We start from the raw sequence: 13,545 nt of genomic DNA, 5'->3' as shown, positions 1-13,545 counted from the left end.
ACAAGCGAGCGTGAAAACGTTCTTATGACTCTTTAATTTGTCCGTCGCAAATGCTAGCTAACGCCGTTACAAGCGAGCGTGAAAACGTTCTTATGACTCTTTAATTTGTCCGTCGCAAATGCTAGCTAACGCCGTTACAAGCGAGCGTGAAAACGTTCTTATGACTCTTTAATTTGTCCGTCGCAAATGCTAGCTAACGCCGTTACAAGCGAACGTGAAAACGTTCTTATGACTCTTTAATTTGTCCGTCGCAAATGCTAGCTAACGCCGTTACAAGCGAGCGTGAAAACGTTCTTAGGACTCTTTAATTTGTCCGTCGCAAACGCTAGCTAGCGCCGTTACAAGCGAGCGTGAAAACGTTCTCATGACTTTTTAATTTGTTTGTAGCAAATGCTAGCTAACAACGTTACAAGCGAGCGTGAAAACGTTCTTATGACTCTTTAATTTGTCCGTCGCAAATGCTAGCTAACGCCGTTACAAGCGAGCGTGAAAACGTTCTTATGACTCTTTAATTTGTCCGTCGCAAATGCTAGCTAACGCCGTTACAAGCGAGCGTGAAAACGTTCTTATGACTCTTTAATTTGTCCGTCGCAAATGCTAGCTAACGCCGTTACAAGCGAGCGTGAAAACGTTCTTAGGACTCTTTAATTTGTCCGTCGCAAACGCTAGCTAGCGCCGTTACAAGCGAGCGTGGAAACGTTCTTACACTTTTAAATTTGTCTGTAGCAAATGCTAGCTAACAACGTTACAAGCGAGCGTGAAAACGTTCTTATGACTCTTTAATTTGTCCGTCGCAAATGCTAGCTAACGCCGTTACAAGCGAGCGTGAAAACGTTCTTATGACTCTTTAATTTGTCCGTCGCAAATGCTAGCTAACGCCGTTACAAGCGAGCGTGAAAACGTTCTTATGACTCTTTAATTTGTCCGTCGCAAACGCTAGCTAGCGCCGTTACAAGCGAGCGTGAAAACGTTCTTATGACTTTTTAATTTGTTTGTAGCAAATGCTAGCTAACAACGTTACAAGCGAGCGTGAAAACGTTCTTACACTTTTAAATTTGTCTGTAGCAAACGCTAGCTAACGCCGTTACAAGCGAGCGTGAAAACGTTCTTATGACTCTTTAATTTGCCCGTCGCAAATGCTAGCTAACGCCGTTACAAGCGAGCGTGAAAACGTTCTTACACTTTTAAATTTGTCTGTAGCAAATGCTAGCTAACGCCGTTACAAGCGAGCGTGAAAACGTTCTTATGACTCTTTAATTTGTCCGTCGCAAATGCTAGCTAACGCCGTTACAAGCGAGCGTGAAAACGTTCTTATGACTCTTTAATTTGTCCGTCGCAAATGCTAGCTAACGCCGTTACAAGCGAGCGTGAAAACGTTCTTATGACTCTTTAATTTGTCCGTCGCAAATGCTAGCTAACGCCGTTACAAGCGAGCGTGAAAACGTTCTTATGACTCTTTAATTTGTCCGTCGCAAATGCTAGCTAACGCCGTTACAAGCGAGCGTGAAAACGTTCTTATGACTCTTTAATTTGTCCGTCGCAAACGCTAGCTAGCGCCGTTACAAGCGAGCGTGAAAACGTTCTTATGACTTTTTAATTTGTTTGTAGCAAATGCTAGCTAACAACGTTACAAGCGAGCGTGAAAACGTTCTTACACTTTTAAATTTGTCTGTAGCAAACGCTAGCTAACGCCGTTACAAGCGAGCGTGAAAACGTTCTTATGACTCTTTAATTTGCCCGTCGCAAATGCTAGCTAACGCCGTTACAAGCGAGCGTGAAAACGTTCTTACACTTTTAAATTTGTCTGTAGCAAATGCTAGCTAACGCCGTTACAAGCGAGCGTGAAAACGTTCTTATGACTCTTTAATTTGTCCGTCGCAAATGCTAGCTAACGCCGTTACAAGCGAGCGTGAAAACGTTCTTATGACTCTTTAATTTGTCCGTCGCAAATGCTAGCTAACGCCGTTACAAGCGAGCGTGAAAACGTTCTTATGACTCTTTAATTTGTCCGTCGCAAATGCTAGCTAACGCCGTTACAAGCGAGCGTGAAAACGTTCTTAGGACTCTTTAATTTGTCCGTCGCAAACGCTAGCTAGCGCCGTTACAAGCGAGCGTGAAAACGTTCTCATGACTTTTTAATTTGTTTGTAGCAAATGCTAGCTAACAACGTTACAAGCGAGCGTGAAAACGTTCTTACACTTTTAAATTTGTCTGTAGCAAATGCTAGCTAGCGCCGTTACAAGCGAGCGTGAAAACGTTCTCATGACTTTTTAATTTGTTTGTAGCAAATGCTAGCTAACAACGTTACAAGCGAGCGTGAAAACGTTCTTACACTTTTAAATTTGTCTGTAGCAAACGCTAGCTAACGCCGTTAAAAGCGAGCGTGAAAACGTTCTTATGACTTTTTAATTTGTTTGTAGCAAAAGCTAGCTAGCGCCGTTACAAGCGAGCGTGAAAACGTTCTTATGACTTTTTAATTTGTTTGTAGCAAAAGCTAGCTAGCGCCGTTACAAGCGAGCGTGAAAACGTTCTTATGACTTTTTAATTTGTTTGTAGCAAAAGCTAGCTAGCGCCGTTACAAGCGAGCGTGAAAACGTTCTTATGACTTTTTAATTTGTTTGTAGCAAAAGCTAGCTAGCGCCGTTACAAGCGAGCGTGAAAACGTTCTTATGACTTTTTAATTTGTCTGTCGCAAATGCTAGCTAACGCCGTTACAAGCGAGCGTGAAAACGTTCTTATGACTTTTTAATTTGTTTGTAGCAAATGCTAGCTAACGCCGTTACAAGCGAGCGTGAAAACGTTCTTATGACTTTTTAATTTGTTTGTAGCAAAAGCTAGCTAACGCCGTTACAAGCGAGCGTGAAAACGTTCTTATGACTTTTTAATTTGTTTGTAGCAAAAGCTAGCTAGCGCCGTTACAAGCGAGCGTGAAAACGTTCTTATGACTTTTTAATTTGTTTGTAGCAAAAGCTAGCTAGCGCCGTTACAAGCGAGCGTGAAAACGTTCTTATGACTTTTTAATTTGTTTGTAGCAAAAGCTAGCTAGCGCCGTTACAAGCGAGCGTGAAAACGTTCTTATGACTTTTTAATTTGTCTGTCGCAAATGCTAGCTAACGCCGTTACAAGCGAGCGTGAAAACGTTCTTATGACTTTTTAATTTGTTTGTAGCAAATGCTAGCTAACGCCGTTACAAGCGAGCGTGAAAACGTTCTTATGACTTTTTAATTTGTTTGTAGCAAAAGCTAGCTAGCGCCGATACAAGCGAGCGTGAAAACGTTCTTATGACTTGAAATTTTTTTTGTAGCAAACGCTAGCTAGCGCCGTTACAGCGAACGTGAAAATGTGTTTTTAATACGCAAACCAATAAATCAATTGGGTGCATCCGGTCACACGCCGCTAAAATGCCATCAGGAGCTTCAATTGGGAAGGCGTGAATTTGTCGAGTGATAAGCTTCGTATCGAAACAACAAACTACGCCGAGTCGTCTCGCTGCGAAACTGTTCCCCTTTCGTCTCATTTGTGGCAATCATCGAAGGAGAGTACAGCGGAGTTGTATCTATCTGGGAGGCGTCGTTCCGGGTATTCGGAAATAGATGGGTCGCGGTCTTCCGGCGCCCGCGAGACCGTCGCCGTCGGGACAGCTGCCACCGATCCCTTCTCGCCTTCGCGCTCTCGTCTGCAGACTACAGTCCGAAGGAGATCTCGCTGTCGAAATATGGCAACTACAAAAGTTAGTTTGGGATAAATCGTAGGAAAATTACAAGGGTAAATGAATGGGAATCGTTTACAGCAGTCATATGTTCCGTTTAAGGCAGTTTACTAGGCCTAATTTTTTCGCGTAGACGCAAAAATCTCCGTTAGGCCCAATTTTTTCGCGTAGATGCAAAAATCTGCGTTAGGTCTAATTTTTTCGCGTAGACACAAAAATCTCCGTTAAGCCCCATTTTCATGGTCGCTGGTAGCGGGTAAAAATCATCAAAATTCGCTTCCGCCACTCGCAAGCGTGAAAATAAAGCTAAAATATCTGTTTGAAACAGATCGATGCGGAAAGTCAAAAAGTATGTAGCTGAAGCGGATTTTGACGATTTTTACCCGCTACCAGCGAGCATGAAAATGGGGCTTAAGACTTAAAAGTTGGTTTTTATTCAAGCTAAACGCCTTAACGCAAAACCACCCGTTATGCCTAATTTTTTGCATAGACGCAAACATTCACTATTAGGCTCAAAGGTTGGTATTTACTATGGTAAAAATGCCACGACTCGTTAATTATGACTAATTTTTTCGCGTAGACCCGAAAAATCTCCGTTAGGCCTAATGACTAATTTCACCTAACTCTAAATTTTACAAGTCTACAAAATGTATATGCAAGATCTAAGGCTAGGAGATTTTCGAGTGGTACTTATGGTTTACGTATATTTCAATAAACGAAGTTTTAATCCTAACATTACCAGAAGTTAAAAGGCCTAAGCTACCCCTGATGATAGATATTTTCCTCTTTTACATTTCATATGTTTTAATTCCGGCGAGCGTCGACCCAATAAATATCCGTTAGGCCTAGTATTTTTTGCGTCTACGCATCTACCCTTAAATCTCAATTTTATATTAACAATATTTTTGGCACTGAAGATATTGTTTAATTTAAATTTTAAACTTAAATTAATATATAAATGAAGGAGCTATGTAAAATAAAAGTATTTGCTTTTACCAAAGTATCTTAGCTGTTATCTGAATTTCAACCAAAATGGAGTTACCTTAGATTTGCACTGTGGGTTGTCGACGGAAGCCTTGGCGGAGCTAAGAAGGGGGTCTCCGAGCCGTCTGCCGACTCAATCAACAAGGGACACTAAAATTACAGGGGCTAAGAAATCTTCCTTTCTTGCATTTTTCCGCAACAGAGAGAATCGGAGCTACCAAAGATTTATTTTGCTTACCGTCTCTCTCTGTGTTTGGGTGGATCTCAACGGTGAGGAGACCCGAAAACCCTCAAATTCCGGAATAAAGAGGGCTTCGTCGATGACAGATATGATGCAAGCGTCGCTTAAAGGAAGTGCTCTTAAGTGGATGACTGCTTTCAACCACTGGCTCGCGAACCAGACGCGTCCCTCCAAGATGCTATCGAGATGTAGCTTTGAGCTTCAATTTTCCCCCCAAAAAATGAAGAAGTCTACGAACCTGTGTGTTCCAGCTAGGAGCAACAAAAACAGCACCCCACACAAGGAGAACGCAACCCGTCAAAAGTAGTGCATTTTCTTGCGTACAGTTTTCATTGGCTAGATGCTTCAGGGGGAAATTCGGAAATTGTCTTCCCCCTTTCAGTAAAACGTGCAGCATAAAGGCTAGGCCAATGAAATTTGTACACAACACTGCGTTAGCGTGTTTAAAGGCTAGCTGCGTTCTCCTGGTGTTTGTTGCTCTTTGGTTCCAGTAAGAAAATAAAACCAACCATCGATTTGAATAATATTTAAAAGATCTTTTGATGGTTTGAACATAAGTTTATAAAATAATTCTACTGGATAAGTATCCATCATAAACATGTACTTTCGAAAGCTCAAGGCAATTTTACAGCCAAAAGGGCTCAAAATTTAACCGCGCGTGTATTAGTCTTCATAACGATAAATTTGATCAAATCCATTACTTAGGAACTTATTTATTTCTTTTTTGACGGACTTTACACTCGAAATCTATTTAACCTAGAATTCTGAAACATTTCTTAGGTTTGTATATTACGAGTGGTTATAGTGTAACTCCTATACGTCATTTTACTCCAAATATGTTCTTGCGAATAGTTCGATAATACTTGTATCCTAATCTTGCACTAAATAAAACTATTCGTCTGGCACTTTTAAGTAGCCGACCGAAATTGAACTGCACGTCGAACATAAGTTTGTACTTCTGCGATTGTATTTAACACCGGTTATTCATTATGTTGTCAAAGTTGTACAGCAGGGTAGCAATATGGTATGTATTCTCACCAACGGACACCAACAATTTTTTATTTTATTTCAGGATAATAATTTAACACTTTTACTTAAACGTACTGCTACAGTGCCGATAGTTATTGCTATTCTATTTCTAGAGAAAATACGAAGCGATACTACACTTTTATCTTAGCCAAACGACTAGCTAATTATAAAATTTAAAAAATGTTATATTTCAATTAAATTATTTTGATGATGTGGAAAAATACTACACTTTGATCTTGTTAGACGAACGGTGAAGAAACATTGTTTTTTCAATTGAAAAAAAAATAGTTTTTTTGACGTCATCTATTTTGACAACAAAATTTTTTTAGGAGTACTTATCTACATATAAATGTTTTAATTTTTTTAAAAAGTATCTTACAGAATTAAGCCAAATCTATATCTCATGGATAGGTATATCAATTGATGTATCGCTAAAATTTCAACACAACAAAATCGAGTGTACTACTGTGATACCCGCTAGCTTCGTTCGGCCAACAATAGCCAACTGTGGGTGTTAGAGTGTTGAGTTAAAATCGTGTATTAAATTTGAGGGGATAGTCGTTATAAATCACCCGTAGAATTTCCTCTTAGACACGGTATAACTATTGTACGAGCTCCAACTTATTTACTCTCAGGTACAATGTAAAATTTACTTATGTACCATTCTAAGCGTGGAATTCGCCACACTATCGATTTGAAGGGAGAGAACTATAACAGAATATTTCGGCAGTGATGGGTACTTTCGTTAAAGAACCGCTCAGCTCGCGTGATATAAGCTCGCGGGTGAGCTTATAAGAGCAGAAGCTAGCGCACCTCTTTTTCAATTTTGAAAGACTAAATTGGCAAATTTCCTCGCTCATTTTTTGAGAGGTGATATTGGCGCTCCTCTCTTATCACTCACTTCACATTTGAGAGGCGATATGGGCTCTACTATCTTTTCGCTCACTTTTGAGAGGCGATATTGGCTCTACTATCTATTCGCTCACTTTTGAGAGGCGATATTGGCTCTACTATCTATTCGCTCATTTTTGAGAGGCGATATTGACGCACCTCTCTTTTCGCTCACTTTTGAGAGGCGACATTGACGCACCTCTCTTTTCGCTCACTTTTGAGAGGCGATATTGGCTCTGCTCTCTTTTCGCTCACTTTTGAGAGGCAATATTGGCTCTGCTCTATTTTCGCTAACTCTTGAGAGGTGAAATTGGCTCTGCTCTCTTTTCGCTCATATTTTAGAGGCACTTTAGAGGGGCGATATTGGTTCTGCTATTTTTAACTCATTTTTGAGAGGTGAAACTTTAACTCTTATCTTCTTGCTCAACTTTGAGAAGTGAAACTATAACTCTTATCTTCTTGCTCAACTTTGAGAAGTGAAATTTTAACTCTCATCTTCTTGCTCAACTTTGAGGAGTTAAACTTTAACTCTCATCTTTTTGCTCAACCCTCTTTTCGTTAAATTTGTAGAGGCTAAATTGGTGCTTCTCTCGTTTCACTCACGTTTGAGTTGTGACATTGGTTCATTTTTGAGAAGCGAATTTATCGCTCCTCTCTTTACACTTAAAGTTATGGAAACCGCTCAAAAGAGAGGAGAGTGCCCAGCACGGCTTCTTGGAGATGAAAAGGCCTAAGCACATACCAAAAACGCAATCCCAAATTCCGCATTCAGCACCCACGTACAAAGAAGAAGAGGAACAATGCGACTCCCCCTGGCGGACGGGACCGGAAACCGAGTAATCTTTATATTTCACACCTTTCTGCAAAATAGCGACACTAGCGCCGCAGACGGCCGCGGCCAACAATAAGGCGCCAGTCTGATACAATGCGGCCGAATAAAGAAGGATAATAGTTTGGCGCACGGTGAATGGAGCCAGAGACCCCTAGCGACGGGAATCGACGACTTCTATACAGCCTTTTCACAAATTCAACCGCGGGAGAGGATACATTTCCTTTTCATTGTCGGTATTTTATTTTCTTGAAATACGAAGTTCTTGCCTACCCTCTACATCGTCTCGACAGCGAACCTCAGTTGAAACTGCTTCTCGACTTATTGTCAACGCTCAACTGAATATCGCGATAAAATATTAAATAAAAGAATCCAGGAATTATTTAAAAAGGTTGACAAAACTAACACAATCGACATACTTTATGGCGAGGGTGCTTAAGTGTATTCAAGGTCATGATGACCATTTTCAAGGTTGAGATGACATTAATTAGCCCATGTTTTGTAATGAACTCAGGGGGGGCGGAGCGGTTCCATTTTAGAACCTAAATTATAAATTATTTTAAGATACACTAGTACAAGGCCTATTTTAAAGATTAATTTTGAACTACTCAAATGCGATTTTTTTTCTCCCTCCGCCCCCAGAAAAAAATAAAGCAAAGCCGAGGGAGGGGTAAAGTGTGGGGATCTCTGAAATGTCATGGCCTTGTCATTCGTTTTGCCATACCCTGGACTCGCTTAAATCTAGGAAAACAATGGAGTTTCCCCATGGTTTCCCAAAGTTTATATAAACTCAATTTTTTAACTAAATCTTTATTCGAGAAGTCATTTTGGGTAGTTCTGAATTTTAAAACTTCCCAAATGGAAGTGCATGAAACATTTATCCTAACGGGCCAACTTGTTTTCGAGGCGTGAATAAATATAGTCCGAAGAGCGATGGTGTTGTTTTAAATTTTAAATTGATTTTTTTCGGAAAATAAAAAGTAAACAAAGAAATTTACCGGTTAATATTTCGGAAAATGATTAAAAACATGTATTATTCGTAAAATTTGAGCTTTTTATCGAAAAAAACGTCGTTTTTCCGATTAATTTTACAAATTTGTCAAAAAATTAATCGGATAATACAGAAATATAATTACTTGATCAAAATGTTTTACGAATAATTTTGAGAGCTTTATCTATTGAATAAAAGTTAACCATCCCCGACCTCTACATTTCTTAGAGTATAAACTGACTTTTTTAACCAGATATTGTACATGAACACAAGAAGTGTTCACAAGTTTCGCTGATAGCCTTCCACTCTATGTGAGTGGGTTACTCAATGGGAAGAACTACACACTAAAATAGGCCCTGCACTAGTAATTTAGTAATGGTTTTTCTCATTTAAAATAACAATAATGAATTTATTTAGGTAGAATGACTATAATGGGACGTTTTTAGGTTTGCTCGAAAGGGAAGCTCCTTCCCGCTTAAAATCAATTTGGTTCCCTAAAACTGAAGTCTTGCGACTCGATTGAAGCTCACGCCGGTGACAATTTTCCTTCCCCCCTCTCGTGCTGAGGTCAAATTTGATCATGATGCGAGATAGCATAAGTGGATAATAAACATCAGTATCGTTGTTAAAGCAACTGTCAGCTCTATTATTGGCACCTGCATTATGGTAAGGTCCTTGTTATTAGAGATGGCCATGAATCTATCCTATTCTTCGAAAAAACGACTCTACTGAAGAGCGTGGTGTCATCTATTATGGCAAAGGAAGCTGATATTCAAAATATCGAAACAATAACGTCGTCAGAGAACCATCGTTAATAAATATTATTAGACAACTTATAATTTGTTTTGTAATATTTGTTTTTTACAGAAAAGCCTCCCTGATTACATAGTTTGCTCCCATCTACTCTAACAAAAAAAATTATGAATTATTATAATAATTCAACACATTAATGTTAGTAGACTTTAATCTAAATTATATAAATAGTTAATAATAATTATCAGCTAGGCTAATGCCCAAGGCACCACCTTAGGCCCAAGTCATCTAGCGATTTATTATGCTTTTTATGGGATTAATATATCCCATATAAAATATTGTAAACAATTACTATAAATTATGTTATTGACAAATTTACAAACGAGCCAATCAACGCTCGGGGTACTTTTATGTCGCGCCTTTTGGGTCCAAATGTAGCTTAAGTATCATGTTTTGATTTCGACACTGTTGAAAAAAGAGCTACTTCACTGGGTTGTTGAAAAAGTGCTGCATTAGGTAAAAATCCCTCTTCGGTGTAGGGAGCTGTTGGCTCGCGGGGCATGAAGGGCTTCCCACCACCCTCCTACACATATACCCGTCCACCTAAATTAATGGCTTTAAATATCGTTTGATGACTTAAACGCACTCTCGCCAGCTGAATTTCCTCACATAGGTAGCTTTTAGTTGTTTTATGAAAAAGAGATGGCGTTGGAGTCTATCGCGACGCGTGCTACGAGCTATTCCAATCTCACTTCAATCTTTATTGCGAAAGTCGAACCTTAGAGTAAAAGTATCTGTGGGAAGGAATGAACTATATGCCCCAAAGAGTTAGAAATCAGTCACTCCAGGGGGCTGAAAATCCTCTCTTCGCTACCTTTGGCTGTACAGCGTAGTTAGAGAAACCTCCGCTACTCTCATTGCCGCTACTATCTAATAGAAAAAAATGAAAGAAAATAAGTAGTCCCGAACTCGACGCTAACACAAATTTTGAGCTTGCGAGAGTGCGTTTAACCTAGAATTCTGAAACCTTCGTAGCCAAGTTAATTTACAGAGTGATTGAAATATTTTCCCTAGTGTACAGGATGATTGATAAAACGATGCAATTAATGGTTTTGTGGTAAAGTTAATCTTCGGTTGTTAAGGATTAGTGCCCTGATAATGTTATATGACAAGAGGATTGAGCTATTTTACAGGGTGAATAATATAGAGCTCATTTTCGTGAAATTTACACTTAAGATGTTTGGGCGCTTATTAATTTAATGTCAAGGCTAAAGGGTGATTTAAATATTGTTCATAATTAATAGACCGTGGTCCCCTTTTTTTTTAGTTTAAACTAGGAGTAGTAAACACACCCCTACCACAGGAGTGTCAGCTTCGCAGAAGATGACCGAGAGAAGGGCAGACTTATCTTATTGGTCTCCTTAAATTCAAATATTAGCCAATGAGGGCATTTGTTTATAAAATTTCTAGGCACGTGTTTGCACGGAGTTTATTTTTTCGAGGTTGCGTTTTCGTGGAGTTGTTGTAAAGTTATTTCTTATAAATTAGTTATTTTGTCAAGTTAAGTTTTGTATTTTTCAAAACAGAATGGCGTTATTTTTTGATGAGTCGAGTAGTGACTCAATAGATGCGTGCTTATCAACTGATAGATAATTAAAAAGACGGAATTTCTTTAGAAGAAGCCGAGGCTTAAAAGGAGGTATGTAGCCGATAGTGGTAATTTTGAAACTTTAAAAGCCCCAAAATTTCTTAACCGTTTATATTTTTTCAAGATGAATTTGAAATACCATTCAAAAGGGCCTTCTTATTTGCTGTGAGAAAATTAAGTAACTTGGAAAACTTAGCTAATGACAAACAACTCATCCTATGTACAAGACAACTAAGACAAAATTTTCCAAAGTTGAGCGATAAAATCTCACAAATAAGGTGACTGTTAACAGATAATTTGGAGGATTTAACTGGGAATGATTACTTTATAAAAGCTCTACAAAATTCCAGAAATGAAAAGATAATTGAGGAAGTTAAAACACCTTTTCTTTAATCAAGGTAATATCTACAATCGCGCTTCTCTTAAGTTTACAATTTTTACGCTTGTAAAGATTAATAATGTGATATCATAGTGATGTTATCTTCTACACTGTCGGACCACCCGAGTCGTATGGCTTCCTCAATGATATTTATACCATTTTGAATTAATACTGGTTCAGGATTACATGGTATTGGATCTGGATGCTGTTCAGTCGTCCATTACCACCAGTGAAATGATTGGAACACACGAACCAATGTTTCTTTACATTTGCAGGATCTGTTGTTTTTCCGCACAATTTCATCCGTAAAACACATTTAGCCAATACAGTTTTAGGTTTCGGGAATGGAATAAGCCAAACCCCTTCATGTGGGCCATGTAATTCCTTCGAGTGTCATTTGTACAACCGGGGTAAATACAGTGTTTGGTCGCGACCATTTTTATGGATTATAATATAAAACGGTAATTTAATTGTTAATGATTTGTTAAATGAAAATATATTAGTACAAAATAACTATAAAATAAATTAAACTAACCACAAAAACCTAAAATTAATTGGATGTAAACAAAAACGGAGACAAAAGAAACTTTCCCGAAAAACATTTTTGAGCGCAGAAGAATAAACAGACGAAAAAATCAACCAATTACAATCGGGGATCATTTCGATTTCGGCTTGACCAATAACAGAAGTCTGCCCTGTCTCCTGTAAAGGAGATGTTATATGCTGACACTCCTGTGGTAGGGGTGTGTTTACTACTCCTAGGTTTAAATTACTCTTTGTTGTTCATGCTTAGTGTGTAAGTTGTGTTAAACGACAGGTTAATTAAGATTGTGTTTCTAAAATACGGGGTGGTTAAGCAAAACGCTCATTTTTGATAAATTTCCTTCTGGGTTATTATAATACGCTTATTAAGTTAAAGTACGATATTTGTTCAAATCTAAATTTGATATTCAAAATATAATTAATGATTCCTGTAGATTGTGACGTATTGTTATAGATTCACATTTAGGCGCCAAACGAGGTCTATATTTACCAATTGAAATGGGACTTTTCTTACTGCCTACTTAAAGACATAATTAGTTTATAGACTAGGATCTGTTGGAAACACATTCAATTTAGTCACTTAATTAGTTTATAGAATAGGATCTGTTGGGAACACAATCAATTTAGTCACTTAATTAGTTTATAGACTAGGATCTGTTGGGAACACATTCAATTTAGTCACTTAATTAGTTTATAGACTAAGATCTGTTGGGAACACATTCAATTTAGTCACTTAATTAGTTTATAGTTAAGATCTGTTGGGAACACATTCAATTTAGTCACTTTATTAGTTTATAGACTAGGATCTGTTGGGAACACATTCAATTTAGTCAGTTAATTAGTTTATAGACTAGGATCTGTTGGGAACACAATCAATTTAGTTACTTAATTAATTTATAGTATAGGATCTGTTGGGAACACATTCAATTTAGTCACTTAATTAGTTTATAGACTAGGATCTGTTGGGAGTACATTCAATTTAGTAACTTAATTAGTTTATAGAATAGGATCTGTTGGGAACACATTCAATTTAGTCACATAATTAGTTTATAGACTAGGATCTGTTGGGAACACATTCAATTTAGTCACTTAATTAGTTTATAGAATAGGATCTGTTGGGAACACATTCAATTTAGTCCGTTAATTAGTTTATAGAATAGGATCTGTTGGGAACACATTCAATTTAGTTTATAGCATTTATTTTATGGAGGTATGTAAAAGGCATTCTTAGATTCTTATTTTGTTGAAAAAATTATATTATTCATCTTTCATTACCATTTCAACATTTCTAAATGTGGTAACAAATCTTAATTTTATTAATGTCTTGATTTGCAGCGGATATATGAATGAAGGTCGGGATGTATAGTTTATCACAACTATTCAACAAGTGCGTGGAATAAAGTTCGATATTTTGGGAGTTCTTACCCCATCTAGTGGTTGAATCTCTTAATATACATTCTTAGGTTGTGACATCCAGAACTTTGCTTTCTAACTTAATACGATTTAAATAGGTTTATTTCCTGATTTAGAAAATGTATATACATCCAT

The sequence above is a fragment of the Leiobunum rupestre genome, chromosome 1 (genome assembly GCF_980474605.1).
Source record: "Leiobunum rupestre chromosome 1, qqLeiRupe1.1.hap1, whole genome shotgun sequence".
Taxonomy (NCBI): domain Eukaryota; kingdom Metazoa; phylum Arthropoda; class Arachnida; order Opiliones; family Sclerosomatidae; genus Leiobunum; species Leiobunum rupestre.
This window is presented reverse-complemented; position numbering follows the sequence as displayed.